The sequence below is a fragment of the Anomalospiza imberbis genome, chromosome 1, assembly GCF_031753505.1.
Source record: "Anomalospiza imberbis isolate Cuckoo-Finch-1a 21T00152 chromosome 1, ASM3175350v1, whole genome shotgun sequence".
Classification (NCBI taxonomy): Eukaryota; Metazoa; Chordata; class Aves; order Passeriformes; family Viduidae; genus Anomalospiza; species Anomalospiza imberbis.
The window spans coordinates 48,268,278-48,290,756 of NC_089681.1; the positions used below are offsets into that span (position 1 = coordinate 48,268,278).

A 22,479-nucleotide genomic window follows, 5' to 3' on the forward strand; every position below is an offset into this window, starting at 1 on the left:
GTGCTCAGAATTTGGTTTGGGCCTCAATAAGGCTCACGGGTTTAATGGGGTATCATGCTGGGGCAACTCTGTAATCACTGGAACTTGTAATGAGCTCTGCACCCCATTTCAAGCAGGTTGTACAGTGACTGTGATATTACAGTGGCTGTGCTACAAAAGGATGCATTTTTTTCCATAGCTATATTAAAAAAGAGCTACAGTAAGCAGTGCTGATGCAAATGAAAACAGCAACTACAATGATGACATCATAAATATCAGCTCTTAAAGAATTCCACAAAGGGAGGTATAGATCTGTATCTTCATATTGGTGATGGAAAAACCCCCAATATACCATGTAGCTTCTTATGTCCAATCAAAGAGCGAGAGATGGAAATTCAGTCCGGTATCCTTCCCATTTCTGGCCACAATATTCAATATAGGTGTGTGGGTATGTAATTCCTGGGGGTGATCCTGCACTTCAGATTCCCCTCATCATCTGCCTTGTCCTGGATGTTTGTAGCTCCTGGGCAAGGCTCCAAGGTTGGCAGGGTTGGGGCTCCCAGGCACCACAGGTCATGCAGTCTGCTGTGCCCATGTTGCTGCTGTGGTGTCATCATCTGAGATCATGATGAGCTCTTCTCTTCGGAGCTTGCTCATATGCCAAGTTGCTTGGTCCTGGCTTGTATGGCCAGAGAAAGAGGGTTGTGACATCACAGCCAAGAAAACCCTTCTCTAAAGGCACTTGTGTTAGTGTAACCACTACAGCTATGGCATTACATTCAAGAGCAGTGAGGCATTGGTGCTCCAGTCCCTGTGTTATCCCAGCCTGCCCTGAAAGAGTTCAGAAGAGCAGTGGTGGGCTGTGCTAAAACTGACCATTCCAGGCTTTTAGACTAGATTTCATGGCTTCATTTTCCCTTTAATATAGAGGATGCTAGGATTTGGCAGCCTCAGGTTGTAGGTGGTGCATCCACAGGTCTCATGAGGCTCTTGAACTTTGACATCACAGTGGCACCAGTGTCCCTCTTTAGTACTTTACAGCAGCTCTGAATGTGGCCAGCATGTCCTTTCTAGCAACATGATCTGTAATTGTAGACCTTTATAATCAACCTTAGACATTCCCAGAGAAGGTATGGGGGGCTGCACATGAGCCGAAGAGCCTGAGCTTGAAACATCTCACCCTTGTAAACCTTCATGGTCCTGGCGGATGTTTGTGCGAACATAGTACCGCACCTTCAGGAGCAGGGCTTGTTTTCTGCCTTCACTGACCTGAACTTGTGAAATACTTTGGATCTTCTATATCATATAGCAGGGTCAAGCATTTTAATTTATAGAGGGTCACAGTTGTTACTCCCCTTAAACACCAATGGAATTTTTCAATATCCTTGAAGTAAATCCTTTTTGCAAAACAGTAAATGCTAGTATGACAGTATGTCAAACATGGATTTGTTCTGAGATTATTTACTTACAATTAGACAACTGTGCTGGCTCTCAGAGAGACTAGTCAGCAAAATCAACATTATTTGAAAGAGCAGCGGGATGGCCAGTGTTTTAGAATCCAAGGAATGTGGTTTTCATAAATTCCACAGCCTGGTGAGATGCCACAGAACCAGCTAATTTGTTCTTCAAAGTTTTTTGGGAGAGGCTATTTTACACATATCTACATTTTAAAGGGTTTCCATTTTGTAAGGAAAAAAGCTCTCCATTTTAAGCCTTGGGAGGTGGATATTTTCCCATTAAGAATAAAGTATTTTCCATCCTTCTTTTTTTTTTCCTATGTGTATGTATACACCTACATAACTCTTGGGCAGGGCAGAACAGGGAATCAGCTGTAGCTGCAGCAGCTGCCAGGAGTGAAATTACTGAACACGAAGGGACAGTCTGTTTGCAGCTCCAATCTGCTTCAGGTCACCGCTAGTAATTTTGCATCTCTCAGTTCAGACTATTCTTTGAAACTCCTTTTTCTTAATAAGCATTCCTTGTAAATCCTAGCTGCATGGTTTGTTCATTCCTGAGCTGAAAACAAAAGGTAGAGCCTATAGTTACATGCATGGAGGCAGCTTTTAAGCAGACATTCTTACTGGTGTATGTTTTCAATAAAATTTTAATTATCTTCTTTGCTAAACTGGCATGTTTGCCTTTGTGGACGCAGTGTAGTTCAGCACATACTTGTAAAGAAGGGCAGGGACAGCAGAGAAGCTGCAAAGCCCACTTGGGAGTTAAAAAATGGGTGTTTGGACATCTTTTACACACACATTGAGGGGCTGGCTTTTGATTTAGCACAACCCAACAGAGAAAAGGCAAAGCAGACATGGAGAGTTCTTTTCCAGTGCCAGGGAGAGCAGCAGACAGCAAACAGAGAGCTACTGGGGCAGAGCATCTGCATGGGAAAATGCCAGTGACCTGGGTGCCTCCCTTGCCTGGGTCACTGTTCAGGACACACAGACTCGCTGCTGCTTCTGCTACAGCCTTCAGAGCAGCAGTTTTGGCAGGGCCAACCTTCCCAGGGATACTTGGTGAGACCTTTGTCCCTGCCTGCCTTTGCTCTGCTGTCCCCTTGCTCCCCACAGCAGCCCTGCTTCTCTTGCCTCCTCTTTGAGACCATCTCTGGCCTCTTTTTTTTTTTTTTTTTGTGGCCATCTTGCAAATCCCTCAGAGCCTCTGCTTATCTACCCATTCCACCATTCTTTGATTTTCTCTGCAGAGTCAGGAGTGTCTATTTGTTGTATGAGAGGCTCCATATATAAGCAATATTCTGGGCATTGCCACTATTTTTCAGCTTCATTAAAATTACTCCTTGAAATTCCCCAAGTCTGGTTACAATACCCCAGTAAGTTATACTTGGTATTTTCAAAATTTGCCTGACACTTAAAATCTAACTCCAAGATAGCTTCAGTATTTTTCATTTACCTCTTAGTGATGAATTCTGTGAGGAAACACATTCCCTCCCTTTCTATATCCATCACAATCAGTGAGGACTTGGATCCAAATGGAAAAGCACAGATAAATGTATCAGACAGCAATGCTTCACATCAGGTGTGTCAGGTAAGGAAGTACAAAAGGGAGAGGAAATCAGAATTTTTCATGTTACAAAGCACTTTTCTAGTTGATCCTAAAGGGTAAAAGGGTTGGTGAAAAAGACAGCAGATTTTCTTACAGATTTACACATTTGAATTCATTTGCTAAGCTAGGTACAGTCTTGCTGAAACATTAAAGACATTTTTGGCACTCTGTGTTCACATAATGATGTGGAAATGCATGCCAGAAATAGTCTCAAGGGAGGAAAAAGAAACAGTGAACTAGGAAACCAGGCTCCTGTTAGGGCAGATAATTAGAATATCTGAAGAGTGACAAGATTCCAGTGCCAAAACAGTTCATTTCACATCACGGAGGAGGTTTCAGGAAGATGGACTATAACAAATGCCTAAGAGAATTTCTCCTAGTTTCTGTTAAGCATTTTGTAAAGAGCCCCTGTGCTATGAACTTTGCTTCACCAGCATACTCCCTCCCTTTCTAGCCTTCCCCATTTACGCGGTTTGTGCCTCCACTACTTCATTATCTATTCTTCAGAATTTGCAAGTAGACACTGACCATCACCTTGAGCATGTGAAATTTCAGGTGCATGTACCACAACCAGACCAGACCCAGACCAGCACCAGAGCTGGCTGTAGATGAGAGGGGTTCAACACTGCTGCCTGAGATCTACTCACACGAGCCAGCTCGATTTCACATGAGGAGATTTAGGGGTACAATAACCATCAGGACTTATTTTCCCTCCAGGAAAGGAGAAGCCTGTTAGTGCAGATCTCTTCTTTACACTTGGCTGTGTAAGGGAAGAGGAAGAAGGAGGCAGCAGGCAGCAAGGAGCAGAAAAGCAGGAAAGAGCAGGGGATGTGTTTTGCACTGCTCCATTGGGTAGCCCTGTCCTGGTCCATTTGTTGTGTAATTTAAAACTGTCTGTCAGCAACATTATTTATGGGACTGCACAGGCTGAGTCTCAGAATCAGGAAGCCAAATCCAGCTTCCCCGATATCTTTCCCCACCCAGACTATTACATTGTTAGCCTTATTTCTTAAGAAAATGATTCCTACGTGACTTTGGCAGCCTGTTTGTACAAGAATCTGTGTGTCAACTCTCAAGACTGGTGTGTCATCTTTTCTTAGAACTTTGCCCTGCAATTCACCCATTTCCATCAGATTTAGCTGAAAGGCACAGGCTCAAAGTCGCTCAGCTCCCAAACATTTGATTGAACCATTTGTCCACATAGGAAAACAAGAGGCAGAGGAGCATCTGTTCCTGATGGGAATGCAGACAGAGCTCAGCCTTTTCCAGTCTGGAAATGGCCATCTGACCCATGCCCACGTGCACATTAGGCTGGCCAGCTGGCATGCAGGCACATCCCAGCCGGCCACAGCTTCTGCTGCCCAGAAGATTTAGGGACACTGAAACATGCTGGAGGGGGTATCCATACTGCAGTGGTGGAAGCATGTGGGATGTGAGGGGAATGGAAATGTCCTGTCATGAAGACACAGAGAGGAATTGGGGTGATTCACCAAGAGGCATAGAGGCTATGGGGTGCAAATCTGAGTTGAGGCACTTCCAGAGTGTACAAATCTGAGGTGAGGCTCCCTACAGAGCACCTCAGTCATTCCATGGCTCCTGGGCTCAGCACGACCTGGCACATATCCACCTCAAGTGTGAGACAAGTGGTGATACCTCCAGAGCATAACTGAGCACATTTTTTGCTATTTTGTGTCAAAATGGCCTGGACAGCACACTGGTGATAAACCAGATGATGCATAAATTCACAGATCATAGTTCAAGAAGACTTAGGAAACAGGACTTTTGATATAACAAAGGACCCAAAGGAGCCTTCAAATTGGAAATAGTAATAGGACAGGTCCAGAGACATGTTGATAGCAGTGAGGGTTGCATTCCTTATCATAAACCAAGGGGCTCTGATTTAATCTATGGAATGACCAGATACAAAAGGAATTCAAGAGGAATTTTCTGCCTGCAGAGCAGTGGACAGAGCACACAGGAAAAACAGGGAAAGAAGAAAAAGGTGTAGTATGCAAGCATGAACTGAAAACTATTGTGGAATTTATCTTGAGACTCAGAAAGGGGCACACTTAATTAGAAAGGACTCCTAGCTTCCTTCTGTCCCAAAATGTCTCTCATTTGCTATTAGCAGCTCAGCAGGCGCTGTATGATACAATTACTCATTAAGTAAAGGAATTTCAAACCTTTGCCCTAAGAGGAGGTTAAACTTGTCACTCAAACTCCATCCTGCATTTTTTGATGAGCCTGAGCAATACTCAAACAAGGATCACAGAGCTGGGCTTTATTTTTGTTTTGTTGCAAGTGTTCAGGGTTTGAAATGGAGAGTTTGCTTCTGGTCGTAAGCCTGTGTTACACTGCAGCTGTCCTGCACACACCATCCTCCTGCCTGCTCCGTGGGCTGAGACAGGCTACTCTTATCTGCCTGAACTCATTTCTCTCATGAAATACATCAAATAGAGCCTCCCCTTTTCTAACAAAATTATTAGCTCTGAATGTGCTAACCATATTTTATATTTGGGCAGAAGGGAGGATGTGGACAATGAGGTTACAGAGGTTTGTGGCCATGTTTGCACAAATGATTCATCTTTTGTATCATCATAATGGTGTTGCTGTAACTTTTGTGGTTTAAGGGTACTGTTTTATTTTATTCGACTGCAGGACCTAATTAGAAAAATGGGCAGAGCATTTAGACTTCTCTCCTTTTTTTTCCCACTCTGGCAGCTAGGCTAATAAAAGATACTACGTCCCTCTACAAATCTAACTTTTCTGATTAAATCTCTACAAGATAAATACTACACTGATCTACAGCACATTCAACATTATTCCTGTGTGCCACTCTTTTCAATAACTAATAAATAAAATTACCAAGTTAATGTGCAATCCAAGGCATTTAGAATAAAGTCTTTGGATTAAACAGGAACACATGTAGCTCGCATATCTTTATTTGAATAAAGTATAGGGAAAAACTAACAAAGGTTACTATTTCAGCTGATTTGTTTTCCTCAGAAAACTTCGCTGAGTAAGACACTGAAATGTTAAACTTTGTTTCTCTTTCCACTTCTGTTGCTTAAGGAATTTTCTACAATACTGGGGTGGGGGGGGTGTTGGGGAAAAAAATGCTGCTTTAACATTTCTTTGTAAGTCACTTTGATTCTCTTTTGTTATGCCAGAGATTTACTGTTTCTTTTGACATCACAGTGGCTGTTTTTGCAAGGACTGCTTGGGACAGCAGCAAAGCAATCCTGCTCACTTCCACCCCCATGTACAGAACAAAAAGCTGAGAGACACCAAGTAGTTTTGACAATTGTTTGGTGAATAAAAAAGAATTAGCAAAATCATACAAAATTTTCAGGCAGGGATTAAAAAAAAAAAAAAAAAGAAGGAGCAAAGGGAGCAAAGTTATCCAGGAAAAACACGACTTAGTTTGTGACCAAACTTAAGAGCAGCATCTCAGGTTTCTTTGGGAGGCCACTGCCTGCGATCAGGTGCTCCTACAGGATGTACTCTGCAAGCCAAGTTTTCTCGCCAAGGCTTGTCAGTGGGACTGCTTGCTTTCCTCAGTAGAAATGCCACCCAAATAATCCAAAAACAGGCTGAACTTACCACATCTGATATTTCCTAGGATCCCTTAGTGGGCAGAAGTACTATCTCCCCTAGCAAAGCAGGTTATCTGTCAGCAGGCGAGCCATCACTCTGCAAACACCTGCCCTTTTACAGCAGGGCTACTTTTGTGCAACTCTGCGGTTTCAGACAAATCCCACAGAAATCTCCATCAGGAGATTCCCCAGACACTGAACTAATAATGTTCATTGCTTAATACATTGAAATCCAAGCCTGAGCCTGGAGAATTGGTACTTTCCATCTCTAAATACTCCCTTTTGTACAACTCCTTACAGAGGCAGTAGGATTAAAGTCCCTGAGACTTCCTTAAGAGGTTGCTCTTGTTAATGAGACATACTGAAAAAATGGAAAAGCAGATCCTAGTTTTTGGAAAAGCAGCCCAAAAGCTTTCAGAAAACGTATATTACCTCCACAATCTAAATAGATAGAAAGAAAGCACATTCAGAAAATATGATGAGGAAAGCAGTGAAGCAGGTGGCCTTAGACTTGGAGTTACGGAATATTGTGACAATGAGCAGAAATACCTTTATTTCTGGCATGCTAGGCAATGCAAATTTTCCTGTCCTGACTAACTGGGAAGAAGCTAAAATTAAGTGTGAGCTGGTTGTACCAAGCAGTTATTGCCATATTAGAGCCAATACTCCAGGCAAAGCAGAGCAGGCCTCATCTCTACAAATATTCTGGGTTACTTGAAGAAGAAACCAGAGAATAAAGTGAATGTCTCTGTTCTTCTCCAGTTTAGGCTCGGTATGTCATCAGATAGGAGGAGGCATTTACTTAGAATAGGCACTTGCTGGTGGGGTAAATTCCTCTAGTCTTTTCTCAGATCTGTTGTGCTTGGTGTTTTGATGGTGTAGGATTAAATAAAATTAAAATGCAAGATAATGCACCATATACCAAGTGCTCTCAAGGAATATAAAGCATCTACCTTACTGCAATCGCATTGGCAATATGCAGACATTGTCTGCAGTTTGCTATTATCAACACAAACAAATTTAAAGACAAGATGGTGAACAAAACACACTGTTTTGTGAAAGAAACCCTAAGAGCTAGGCGAGAAGGATAGATTTACCTCTATAATGGCATAAGGTCAAAACTCTTTACCCTGTGCGAAGACAGAGTGCTCCTTCACGGGTGGGAGCATAGCAGTCTCTCAGCAGTGGGTAATATCACTATTGCAACCCAATGCCATTCAGTACCACACTGCCACCTTGACCCACAGCATTCTAAAAGAGATAGAAAAGGTAGGAAATCCCATGAACACTTCTCCCAGCCCTAGGGTTTCCCCAGGGAAGTCTTCCTCCCTGGGCAGTTCCACCTTTGCCATACAGAGCCAGTACAGCTTCCTTTGGCATGGAGGGGTTAGCTGCAGCTCTTGGGGTGAATAATCCTTCCAGTGAAACTGCAAAATGATTTATAGAAAACATTTGTAAAAAGCTTTCGATTGGAGAGGCTCTGGGGATATCTTGGAAAATTTGGAGTGGAAAAAGCAGCCACATAACTTGGTTCTTAATATAAATGCCCTCAGCTGCATATGCAAATAGGGTTTTCATATAATCACAAAATGGGAGCTGTCTGGCAATAATGCTCTTTCATTTAACCATCAGTTTCTTGGCTGCTTGGAACACAATGAATAAGAAATGGAAGAGCAAGACCTTGGAGGATCCAGTTACCAAGTAAGAAATAGAAAAATTATGTGCTAAGGATATAGACTTGGTATTTCTGACAAATGTCCACATTTAAGTGGACTTTTCACATGATATGAATAAAATGTTGTGAGTTGTTGACAAAATTCATTTTTTCTGTTTTATTCATGACATGAAAAATCCCTTTTCTATTTCTGCAGTAAGTTCAAACACCAAGGATAGCAGATGCTCTTTAACCACAAGCAAACAACACAAACATTGAGTAAAGTATACTGCTTTGTTTGTTTGGGGTTTTTTCATGCAAAGAGCAACTACCTTAAGTGTACATAACAGAGTGAATACAACTCCTTGGCTGCCCCTACTTGGAAGACTGTTGCTATATGTTTCTCTTTAGTATTGACTAGTGTTGAAATAAGTTGATGGTAAGGCTTTATTCTCTAAACTGCTTCCTGCTCTGACAACAGGTGTAAGTCAAGATATATGAGGGATACGAGAGCACTTTACACGGCTCTTTCAGTCCTTGCCAGAAGAGGATGTTTCTGATGAGGTTACACGTGAATATTCTTCTGACAACCACTCATTGGTTCCTCACAGCAGAAGTGAAAGCATTTCATTGAAGAAGTTTCAGTTGAAGTTTCAGTTGAAATGTATCTATACTCATGTCTCTGAAAGAAAAAGAAAATATCATGTATTAGCTCTGAAGCTAGAACAGGAAGGAAGCTCTTCCTTGAGAGGAAAGGAATGGAAAAAAACTTCCCCATGTGAAATTACAAGGAGTGAATAAAGACAGTAGCTATCAGCAAAATTAAGCACACATCTTTCATTTCCAAACCCACTTCCGTTCTTCAAGAAAACTGGAAGTGAGTTTTGGACACAACCTGACAATTAAAACAACCACCATTTTCTAATACTGCTGTGTCACAGAACAGGACTTTTTATCATAATTTCTTTGAAAGCTGTTCCATTCTGAATTACATGGAAGTGTGTGCACTTCTCAAGTGACAAAATGTCCTAAATCTGTTGGAATATGTGAGAACTGAAGCCTGACTTAGACACCACAATCCTTGTCATGTGTAGCAAGAACAGAGATTAGCTGTGATTGCAGTAGTGTAAGCCCTTTGTTAACACAGTGACCTATAAGAAAAGTAGGGAGCCCCTGCTACTTACATGAGAGCATCTTAATCTGCTGTGCCCTTGCACATGCAGCTCTTTTAACACACACATTTCAGGCAGATGGGGAATTGCAGTGTATTTTTTTTTCTCATTAATGCCCCCAAAAATTATGGGACAGATTTGATTTTCTCCAGGTCTCAAGTCATGGCTATTTACACCTGTAAGAAACTATTGCAGTAGAAGATTATACTTCTAGTGAGAAAGTATAGATGCCATGAGATGGCAACAAAGGACTGTGGCAACTCTATTAAATGATTTTATTGAAACAGTGATATCTGAGTGCCCTATAGCTCCACAGTATCATGACAGTTGTTGAAGAAATAGGGATCATTTGTCCATTTGCTGCTTCCACATTCTTAACATGAAAACAAGTTTCGGTGATATTGCTAATATTTCAGAGGTATGCAAGCTAAACCACAGGTTCTTCTCTTAGACCCTTGTACTCTGGGTGGCTCACACAGCTCTTATCTAAAATCCAGATACTTGGGACCTTGGGAATGCTTCTCCTAGCTGCTTATCTGTATGGTTCCAGCAGGATACAGATAGCAGCTTTCAGTTGCAGTTTGTTGCCTTGGCTGGTGGCTGAAAGCAATGTCTAAAATTAGTGTCAGGCCTTTTCTCTTAGGTAAAGATTTTGTTGCATTTTTGTTTGTTGGGCTAAAGATTCAGAGGTGGAAAACATTTTCTTAGGAGAGCTCATAGGTAGAAACTTCTGCTAGGGAAGTTTTCATGAATAAGTGCCTGGATTTCTCAGTACTGCTGACTATCACCTAGAGAAACTATATGCAGAAATATCTAAACTGACTCCCTCTTGGAGCCATTGATGCCTTGTCAAGGCTGACCTAGAACGGAGGCTAGACAGAGTTAAAGAATAAAGTAGGTATTTATTAGAAGGCCTCAATGGATACACCTTGGAAAGCACAAGAGCCCAGCCAGGGCTACACCCAAGATGAACCCAAAATGGTCACAAAATGGACAGCTGGTCCCAGTGTTTCTCACTTTTGTAAGTTCTGGTCCATTAGCATCTTGGAGTTAATTGTCCACTTACAGCTTTACGTTATGAAGTCCCATCCTTCTTGTTTTTCTCTCTTCAGTCCACGTTGTTTATGCTCTTGGGACTGAAATTTGGATCAGTTGTCCTTGGTCCCAAGCTAGAAGAGGAATTGTTTTGTCCACCTACTCTGTGAAGAGAGCTTACTATCCCTAATATGAAGCTCAGAACTACACACTAAAGCAGTATAGAATTTGAAAAATATAAAAGCTAAAACTTAAGATATCACCATAGACAAACATCCATTATAGCTGGAGAGGAATCCATCACAAAAAAGAAAATTATATGCAAATGCTGTCAGCGGATGCCTTAAGTGGACTTAGCTTCTTTACACAAGGCACTGTAAGAATAAGAGACTCATGCTATGGCTGTAGGAAATGGTGAATAATGGCAAAGTGTGAGCTCCCATCAATCATGGTTTGGATGAGGCTGATAAATTTGCATTTAGTTAACCTATGTTAATATAACACCTGATCTTACCTCCTTTGCAATTTTATATTCTACCACAGGACTGACAGAAATCAAAAGTGCATCTGTGTTTCCCAGTAATACTAATTGCATCAGATTTCATCTAATGTCTCCACTGGCAGATAGTTTAACTATAGTTGTGGCCATATTCCATGAGAATGTCAACATCACTTCAAACTCCACCTAATCAATCCATAATGAAGTTTTCTGAAAAAGTCTCAATTTCATTCATCCTCACTTTTTTTTAACCAGGCACAATACTCCTTCCCAGACTGAAGAAATAAAGAGTAAATGACTGTTACTGTATTTTAATTTTGGAAAGATTCATCTGATTTAATGTCTTCTGTATGGATATATGTACCTGCCCCCAGTATTCCAGACAAAATTTAATGGAATAATGATGCCACCTTGCCTATTAATAGAATCAGTTCAGCTGATTAGTCAAGCTTAACCTACTTGTTTTGACAAGGTCTTCGAGTTTATTTCTGTTTACACAAGCATAGAAAGCTTCTCATTGATGTTTATTAAGTATAAATCCATATTTTTCTGTAATAGCAGTGAAAAGAAATAAATAGTTCAAAGGAGCAAAATAAACATTTTAAAGTATACTTTGTAAAGCAGGTGACCCCTGTTTGGTTTGTTTCCTCAGATGTTGTGAAAATATTCAACTCATTTAATAACAGGAGACAATCCAGCATCAAATTCCTTTGTTGCAAGTGAGCAAAAAATACTATTTTATATATTTATAGGTAAAAGCATGGGTGTCATTTAGTCTTAAAAATGCAATTTAATGGAAGGAGCTGCATTACTACTAGGAAACTATGAGTTGCAACTCTATATAATAAACTTAAATAAATTCTAGATAGTAAAAATTAAATTGATCTTGAAGACACTGAAAGTCTAAATGTTAGCCCAGGTCAGATGCACAGAAGACATTTAAGAAATCTGACCCTACTGAATTTACCTACTGAATTAAATGTACTGGCTAGATACTTTGTTTTCCACCAGTTTTCCTATGACTCTTTCTCTGCTATATCTCCCTCCCACAGACAGTGACAGCCAAGGAGACAAATAAGCCCTTAATGGAGGAATGTCACTGAGGCAGGAGAGGACAGGAGCCCTTTTATTTGGTAATGCATAACAGTGGCTGGCAAAACTACAGTTCCCCCGGAGCTATGGCTCTTAAAAAGCTGCAGATGAGTTCCTGTACAGCTCCTATAGCTGCTCTTCATCTCTCTTGGTCTCATCACCCACTTAGTGAAAGATACAGCAAGTCATGTGTGTTTGAGGTTGCACCTATGCCTGGATCCTCAGAGCCAGTACCTTGGCTGTGTAGGCTGAGTAGGTTGTGCTGGCATGTCAGGGTTGGGGGGACAGGGGAGATGGCTGGCTGGTGCACATCAGTGCCTAACATCAATCTGGAAAGAGGCCACAGCCTGGCCCCAGAAACTGGAAGTGAAGACAGCTCTGATAACTTACACATTGCCTAAGCATCCTCATCTGCAATGAAATCATTGCTTATGAGTCTGAAAGAAACGCAGCTCCTTAATGATCCAGTTCTCTTTCAGTCACAGCTCTGAACTGTCAGAATGAATCTTACCTGTCCTGGCTTGTAATAATACCCAGCCCTGTGAGGTGGCACAGAGGAACAGGGGGTGGCACCGACCAGCTTTCAGGTCTGGTGGTGCAGGGAGGAGGGAGATGTCTGTGCAATCACTCACAGGCAGCTCAGCTCCTGCAAGAAGCTTGCTGGAGGCAGTTTCTAACATCTGGATTGAGAAACAGCTGTGATTTGCTGATCTACATAATTGAGATGCCTCCCTGGAACTAATTGTCTCCAGAGGAAACTCAGCATCTGAGCAAATAAGACAACCAGGAAGGATGTGGTATTGAGATATATGGAAGTCAGGTCTCCCGTCTCTCTGTCCATGTGCTAAACATATTTCTCATCTTTCATGGGTACCGTGCTCCTTCACAGGGGATTTATAACAGGCAGTGTGAGTGCTGCAGCCTTGTCGTATCACTGTGTGGAAGCTACTAGCTCATGACCAGTCCTGTGTCTCTGGTTCTGGTATTTGAGCTGATGGGCATGCATCCATTTCTCTGTCAGTGCAGTGTTCTTGCCCAGGAAGCATTCTCAGATTCTATGTCCAGTCTCTGTCTTCAAACACTAAACCTGCCCTTTGGACTCTATACCAGCCCAACAGTGCCAGGATATTATATTTAGGCTTTTTTTTTTTTTTGTTATTTTGGTACCCCCACACTGTTCTGCTTGCTCCTCAGCTGCCAGCCCCTATGGTGGAGGTCCAGCATTTCCTTCCACACTCCTGTATCAAATGCTCAATTTCCTCTGCTAAGCCTGATCTTGAAAAAGCCTGTTCCCCCTGTCCTCTAATCAATATCTATTTTCTATGAAACTCCATGGGAATGCTTGTGAATTCCTGATAAACGTTTCTCCCCTCCCAGATGTTACTTTGGGTGGTGAGGGGGAAAGGATAGACAGAGGAGGCAGGGAAAAGCAGAAAACCAAGAAATGATAATGGAAATATTTTACATTCCTCCAAATGCATGAAACTGTGCCTATCATTTCACAATTAAAAGTGGGATTCAGCTGTCTTTCCCCAGAGTGTTGTGAAATGACAGGCAGCATTTTTGCAGTTTAGAGAATTCTAAGACATTTCAAAAATACACCATATAGCAAAGGCAGTCTTCACTGGATTTTTTTATTTTGCCAAGATAATTTTCTGTGACAGCTAATTTCTTATTAAAAAGCAAACACATCACTTTTAATTGTCTTGAGTGCATGCCTCTGGTTTTACACCATATGTGCCAAAGTTATAACTTTTCAGGAAAATGCAACAATTACAAATAATAGAATTGAAAAGAAATGCAAACAAAGCATAACTCACAAACAAGCAGAGGAAAAAAAAAAACACTTATCTTATGAAAACAGGTTATTTTATCACCCACAAGTAAATTTTCCAGGTTAGTCATCTGTCTCAAACACACACAGTCCTGCTATCTGACCTGCTACCACATTTTTTGCTCACATGTTCATAATTAGTACTCCATGTTTTCTAATGTTTCTCTATCACACCCAGTGTCCAGGAATGTAGTCTCCTCTGCTTGACAGTGCTTGAGGCTGAGCCAGACCTTGGGCTCTCACTTGTGCTCTGCAAGGGGTCTTTGTTATCATGCCTGGCTAACCATCTACCTCCCTAATTTAATATACCCACTTTGAGAAAACAGAGCCTAATCTTTATACTCTTTACAATTTTTGGTCTCATGTGGGAATTTTGAATTGCCAAGTAGAACAGGGTTACGTCTCAAATTACCTTTGCCTCATAAAGTCCTGAGCTTTTATATTCCACAGATGGAAGGTGTAGAAGGCAAATCTACTCACAAACACACAAACCCACCGTATGTAAATCTCTCTTACTATTACTATACATAAAGATAATAATAATGCCAAGCTGAAAGGTGTATTATTGTAACTTGTACAAAGTGAAATATTCCTTATTACCCAACTAACATTCCTAAATATATAAATTATATAAATGGGGTTATTTTAATGGCACACAGATAACTGCTTTATAAACACCTTTCTTATGACAATGATGACTTCCATTTATATGCAAAGATGCATCTATCTCTCAATGGTTCTATATCACTGCATAAAGAACAGGAAAATCACAGCTCAGTATTTAACAAAAAGCCCAACATTTAAACTGGGATCACTTCTCTACAATGAGAGATTAAGGCATATTTAAGTTTGGTATTTAGGGTAAAAGTGCACAGTTAATTGCTCCCAACACTCTGCCATGTCTTAGGTCGAAAGCTTTCATACTGAAACTTGCAGAAGCTCTGGCTTAAAATTGCAGAAAAATATTACTGCTATGAACTAGATCCTTAGGGTTATACCAGATGTGCTTCTGGCCTAAAGCATGAGTCTTTTCTCATTTAGAACCCTTTAAATTATGTGGGCTGATGTCGGTTTCTTCTTGGGAAATGGACAAACAGTGGTGAAACAGCTTTTTCCCAGTGGCTGAATCCTGTAGGGTCCTATAGTCCATCCTAAATTTTTGCCCCATAAGTAACTATAAATACTTTTAACTTCAGCAGACATTTCATACAGAAAGCTGAGAAGAATATCTCCTGCTGATATCAACAGCTAATTGAGCTTTCACACATTAAATTTCTGTGACTATGCTGTTACTAGTCCTTTCTGAATAGCTCTGCTTGTGGTCATTTAGGTGCATGTATTTACTGCAAGCTGAGCCACATTCTTTTTGGACCCCCCTTGGCTCGGGCATAGTCTGTACACTGAGCTGAAGTCTTGTTCATGCAGAGTGAAGTCAATACAAGTATTTCCAGGGGCTCAGATGGACTTTGATGGGCCCTAGCCCAGGACAAGAGTTTACAGCATTTGGAGCCAGAAAAAACTGAGTGAGGTCATCTGGTCTGGTCTCTAGTTAACCACAGGATATGCAAGTTTAATCCAGATATGACAGTATTGAAATAACATTTTTTTTTCCTTAGGAGATTAGAAAGCATGTGCCATGAAGAGGAGAAATGGAGGTCCCTCTGTCACAGTGTGGCACCCTGGCTGCTGGGACTTGCTCAGGAGAGCAGTTCTTGGATGACTCCAGCTCCAAGGACAGCCACTGAGTCACAGATGCCTGTGCAGTGCAGTACCCACTTCCTTCCCAAATCCTGAAGGAAGCTCAGGATTGTCAAACAGCGCCAGGAAATTTAATCAATGCTGTTTCCTATCAAACTCATGAACAAAGGGGGTAAGCACAAGTCAGGCTGACATACTATAGGGCCAGAAAAGACTGCAAATACCAGCAAGCTTAATACTCTCATGATGTGTGTGTATGTATAGTACAGTATTGAAAAGAAATATGATTGTACTAGATTAAATCAGAAATATGTCCAGCCAAGTAGTACTTCCAAAAGCAGCAGATGCTTACAAGAGATACAAAAAGTAGAGCAATATAAAATCATCTGTCTCACAATCAGTGGTTTAGGAGTCTTTTGAGCTGGAGGTTGGATGTGGACCAGTATGCTGCAATTAACTGGTGGAGGTGTCTCTTCTCCAGGAACTGTGCAATTTAATTTTTTAACTCCTTGAGTTTTCTCTCAGAATCTGGATTAATCTCCTTTTTCTTTTAATATGTTTAACCCCATCGTAAAAATTCAGTGTGAGGGTAAATCCACTCCCTTCTCATAAGCTGCCTCAATATTTTCCTCACAGCTACAAGGAAATGTCTTATTCCAAGGCTGGATTTTTCCAACTCTAACTTCCTAGTGCTAGATCTTATCACGCCTTTGTCAGTACACTTGAAACTGAGGATGGCAAAGAGATTTTTCTCCTTTTCTTCCTCTGTTGTACTGTATCCATTTTTAAGTAACAGCCATGCAGATTTTTAAAATCCCAATCCACCGGACCACTTAATCTCATGATTTGCTTAAGTACCTAAGTAATCCCATTGACTTCCACAGGACTGCTCTCAGGTTAAAAGTTAAATGCATGGTTAAGTGCTTTGCTTGAATAGTATTTAAGTTCTTTCTACTTTCTACTTTACTTTCTTTCCTTGCTCATGCTACTTGATCTGCACAGCGTTGGAAGCACTGTCTTTCAAGTAAATTATTCAGTATGGGATCACACAGGTTACAACACAGCAATTTCCATTGCGGCTTTTGTCTAGGACTGAAAGAATTCTGACTGATGGATACCAAGGGCTTTTCTTGATGTTATTTTCTCTGAGGATCTAATGCTCTTCATTCCTGCTAATTCCCTCTGCTGCTTAGTTTATTTGTTCAGCAGTGCCCTAAACAAGAAAGGTTTCCTTCAAACAATAGGCTGCTTTGCACTGTGTGTGTGTGTGGTTTACTGAATCCAGACCTAGTGAAAATGTACTGGTCTTCAGCTGGTATGAATCAGAGCTGTCTGCAGAGACAAGGGAGCTTTGCTTATTTACATCAGCTAACAATCTGACCTGTTTCCTACTGTTTTAATTTATAAATGTGTCTATGTGTGCAGTTAAATATGTAAGATCCAGGCAGAGGAACAGGCCTTCAACCATCTGCTCTTGGAATATGAGGTATAATATTGGAGGCGCAAGGGCAAAGGCTGAAATGAAAGTTAATTTCTTCCTCAGGTCAGGTGTGGAAATGCATAATGTGATATTGCCTCCCAGTACCAATAGCAAAATACTTCTGAATAATATTTACAACATAATTATGCCTGTTCCATGGATATTTGAAAGTTTTCTAGCACCTAAGGTGTTTCAAATGTGTCTGCATTATTGATAAATTTTTAGTAATACTCACTGACCATTCTTGTGCCCTACATACACACAACCAGGGATTTTGTCTGCTTTTGCAAACATTGTGAAGCAACCATTTCAGATCAGTCAGGAAGCTAAGTATTATCCAACTCACGGTTTCAATTGTTTTCTGAAGATTCCTGTATCTGGTCTGTTGACAAGATGCAGGGCCAAACCCCTGCTATAAGGTGGTGAGAATATACAGTGAGATTACTCCTTAAAATACAGTACTACCCCAATACTTCAGATTTGCATACCCCAAATATCCTTCCAGCAGGTGAAATTTCATGGATTTCTTCATTTGAGAAGCATTTTGTCCATTGAGAGCATTTTGTCCATTGTGCTAAATGTTCACAATGACCCTATCTTCTAGGATTTTTAAAAACATACTTTATCTGCAGAAACAAAATAAAAACATAAGGAATGAGGAACAAGGAATCCCTACAAACCACTGTCCACAAAGTAGGATGTGTGATACTGTTCTGGACACTATAATGTATCTGACCCACGTGAAAATCTACCATGACTTTGAAGTGTTAAGAGCCTAATGCTAAGTATATTATTGTGCTCTGTAGGAGTTTGCCTTCATCTTTTATGAGTTTAACACTTCATGTTTTCAAAAAGATAATGATTTAAACATGGTAGCTGCCATCTCATCTGACTGCAAGTTGTGCTAGAAAATGGCAGACTGGATTTTTTACAACTTGAAATAATTTCTATATTTGTTGTGCTGTAAGTATGAATGATCTGACCCTGCCAGCTTCCATGCATGATAGATGTTGCACAAATCCATATTCAGCAGGATATCCAAGTGTCCCATTTTGGCCTGTATTGTACATGTCACAGAACAATAGAATCACAGTATGGTTTGGGTTGGAAGGGACCCTAAATAATCATCTAATTGAACCTCCCTGTCACAGGTAGGGGATATCTTCCTATAGATCAGGTTGCTTCCTGCTAGCTGAGGAGCACACACTCACTGTGCACACACAGATATGGACTGGTGAATTCCACAATTCTTTTCTTTGTGTTTAGCATTTCACAGTACCTGAAAATGTATTGAATCCCCCCATCTTTCCCAGAATGGCTTCATACCAGAGCCAAAGGAAATATGAGGAACAATGAAAGATTTCAAGAGTTATCCTGTTCTGCCACATGCACATCTTCATGGGCATCCTACATTAGTTTTGCATGCAATAACAATTTGGCTGTTGGTAGAGGATATGAATTTATATACTTCTAATAAGAAACATTATTCTTGTCTGTGTCTCCCCTGACATTTTGTAGTTTGTGGTCTTTCCCATTTCACCTTCCTTTTCCTTTCTGCTCTTTTTCTTTCATTCCTAATTCTCATTTGCTCTGAACTCAATTTTTCTTTTTTTTTATTCTCCTCCCATTTGTCAGGTCTCTGCAATTACTGTTTTTTTTCACAGTGCTTTAAAAAGTTATATAAAAGAACAGCTGTAAAAACATGTGCAATGGCAATTAAGCAAGAACTCTTAGAAGCATGAGGTCATTAATCGTAATTGCAATAAGGGTCTTCTTAGAAATTGTCCTTAATATTTGAAATGGAGAAAATGTCAGCTTCAGGCAGCATTCCAGGTTTGCCGGAATCCACTTCTGTGCTACTGCAAGCAAGGGAACTGTGTGTGTCTGATTATCAGCTACATGAGGAAGCTTTATATTCAGACATCCTTCTATGGGTTTGCTGTCCCATAGGCACTGGAGCACAGTCCACTTGCAGAAACAAGAGTCCAAGCTAAGCAATTTCCAGTTTCTTCATTGAATATTATCAAGGCCCTATCCTGACTGCCTTCAATCCATTTCCAGCAGGTTAGGGCAGCTACCATCTTCAGGAGTTGTTCTGCACCTCACAAACTGGTAACTCAGTCCTCCCAATTTCAACAAACTCTGGAGTTGTTTTCAATAATCAGTCACTCTTTTAACTAGGTGACACAAGCTGAATGACAAAGATATGCTTAAGCAAACCAGATGAATACACAGAAGGAACCCTGTTCCTTTCAGTTGCAGGCTGAAAGCTGATATATTACATGTCTGCATGCAATAAAACTTTTTTGTGTTTTATGTTCCTAGGGAAGCTTGAAACTAAACCCTTGCAAAACATCTGGTTCAAAACTTCAGCATTTTAATATTAAATGCTTCCTGAAATCTGTTTGTGTAACTCTACCATGCAGGTTTGCTTCAGAGCTTTCTAATAAATTGTTTCTAGCTCATTTTGTTATCCTTGCACCAACTTTGATATCTCCTGCTGATAATATAATGTCAGTAATAGTGCTTCTCCAAATTTAATAGTTAGCTGATATCCTAAGCATAGATTCTGAAGACAACTGCATAGTTTTTAGCTTTTAGCTTTATACTGTCTTTCATTCAACCCTAAGGTTTAAACTTTTACTTTGTAAAGTGAATTAAATTTTTGTTACAGTTTTGCCTTCCCAAACATAGTCTTCGGTATCACCAAAGGTTCCTTCCTCAGTGCCTCTGGATAAGGTGGGAAAAAACTTTGCATGGCCCTGTGAAACAACAGTTGTCATGTTACAGCTGGGACTGGTATTCAGAACTTTGTGTCAAAGCCCTGAAGGGCTTGGGAAACAAAAAATTTCAGCAGTGAAATGGAAGATTTTTTTCCCCACACCAAATTGTCATCCTTATCATCCATGGATAGACGAGCAAAAGGAAATCAGAAAAGGAAGTTGGTCTTGCTGACCCCAAAAGCTGTAGCTTAATAATTCCAGCTAAAGCCACATTAACTCTCAGTGTGATGCTCTAAGTTTCGCAGGCTGATTTCTGTCTTCTGCTGGTATCATGTTTGTGCTGAGCACAGCGCAGCATCCTGACCTGACCCTCCACCAGACAGGGTGATTGTGTCAGCCTAACTCTGAGCTTCAGGGCTTGTGAACTTCGGGATCCTGTCATGCTAACACAGCTGTGCTACGCTGGGGGCCTAAGCTGGTGTTTTTGCAAGATGTGTAGCTTAGACTGACTGTAGCTATTCAGCTTAATGCAGCCTCATTAAGCTGTCTGAGGCCTTCCAGCATGACTGAGAGCACCTCAGGATCATGCCTCTCCCTCTGGGCTAAAGAAGGAGCCTTGGTTCCTATCTTCAGGTAACCAGGCAGAGCTCAAAGACTGAATACAGAACTTCAGGAGAACTTCGAGAGCCTGTGAAATACAGGAGAAAGCAGAAGCCACTAAGGGGCTCCTGAAGCACTGGGAAGAACCAAAACAAAACAAAACAAAACAAAACAAAACAAAACAAACTTTTGCAGCACAGAAGTTCAATTCTATACCCTTAAAACCCACACTAACTTTTAGCAAAGCTTTGTGCATGCTTTAGATTAGCCATGTAATTACACCACAAACCCCCACAAAGATTTAATTTCAATTGAAAGCAGTAGAACTAATAGTGTGCTTACAAATAAAGCTAATTAAGATTTCATAGAACTAGGGACTATTTCATACAAATACCAAGAGATTTAATGTCAGTATATAGCACTTTCCATGACTCATAGAGTCTATAAATATGTACAGGTATTTTCAGCCTGATCATTGTATGCCTGGCCCAGCTCAGATAGAAATGCTTAGGAAATGTATAGCATAGTAGAAAACAACTCTTACAAACAGAAAATAATTGTGTAAATATCTGTATGGAACAAAATCCTATAGCTGATGTACAACACAGGAAATTCCATTTCAACATATTTCTTGACGCTTAATCCTGCCAGGTGGAATGGATCAACAAAAAGGGAGAAGTCACAGTACATGGTGAAAAAATGTTACACATTTGTGGAGGTCATCCAGCGGGACCTAAGAAAAATCCACAAAGCAGCTACAACTCTCATTGCTCAAGTTCAGCTTGGTTCAAGCTCAATGTCTATATATCTTGTTACAATTATTTACTTTTCCATTTATCAGTATCTTGCAAAAAAAATCTATTTTAACTGAAACTCCTTTTCAAGCTATTTTCCTTTTTTTTTTTTTTCAATAAATAGATATTATTTCAATTAAAATAGAGTAGTAGTGGAATAACAGGGGTAGGAAGTTGGGGTAGGAAAAAAGACACTTTCTACATTTCGCTCCCAACAGCTTCTTCAGACTGTCTCTAGTATGACTCAATATTAGAAGAGTACCTTATTAATTTCAGCAGCATTGAATCATCTGCTTGTATAAGAGTGGGAAAAATTGAAAATGTCAGCATAATGTCATGACATGACATGCTATACTATGGCTGATCAAAGCACTCAAATTCAGAGGAAAATAAAATATTAAGAGGAAACTGTTGAACATGGCAGCTGAGATAAAAAACTGAGATCTCCACAATAGGTCACTGCAAATCAGATTTAGAATGTTAAAAGAAAAGAGAGTGGATATTTTACATGAAACCTGAAGGTATTATTGATGAGATTTTTGTTTAATTAAATTCATAACAGAAATGAGAGAGGAAAAGCTTTTCAGAGTAAGCATGATTAGGAATTGCCTTTCAGAAACAGGGTGTTGGTTTCTTAGGTGCATTTCTAAGGTTAAGTTTAAGCCCAAGATTAAATTTAACAGACATACTAGCTCTATCAGTTTTGTCCTTGGGTTCCTTACACCTCCTCTTTCAGCCATTAGATATATATGAAATAACATGAAAGCAAGGAACTAGGATTTTGTGGTTTTGTAAAAAGAAATAGATACATACAGTAGGGCCTTTTTCCATGTGGTTACATAATGGTTATAATAAAGTATGAGGAGTAACACCTAAGGTGATGCAAGGCACTTTGCAACGTTCAAAATCAACTGAATTGAGAACAGGAGCTCAACACACACCAGGACTCTGTCTCAGCATCAGCTTAAGGACTGGCTTTGCAAGGTGCAAGTGTGTGCTTGACCAGAGACTCCCAAGGAGACCGTCAGAAAGCAGACTATTCTGGGAGTAAGTGGTGGGATCTGTGCCACAGGCATTCTCCAGCCTCTTCCCCTGAGGCAGGAGTGCAGCTCTCCCTCCCCACAGGGCTGGGGCTGCCTGCTTTCTCACAAACTCCTGTGAACTACAAGTGATGTGCTGAAATCACCCTTTTTACTCTAGATTGAGTAAAGCTTTCTCTATACAAAGTCAGGTTCAGAAAGACCAGAAAATGAATGCTGC

At 40.5% G+C, this 22,479-nt stretch overlaps 1 long non-coding RNA gene across 1 annotated transcript; it reads left to right on the forward strand.

Annotated features, from left to right (window-relative positions):
- Positions 1-288: 288 nt before the first annotated feature.
- LOC137478391 (uncharacterized) lies at positions 289-8,371 on the forward strand. The gene is made up of 3 exons (XR_011001554.1): positions 289-427; positions 2,897-3,024; positions 8,271-8,371. It is a non-coding gene; the product is annotated as an uncharacterized lncRNA (long non-coding RNA).
- Positions 8,372-22,479: the final 14,108 nt, after the last annotated feature.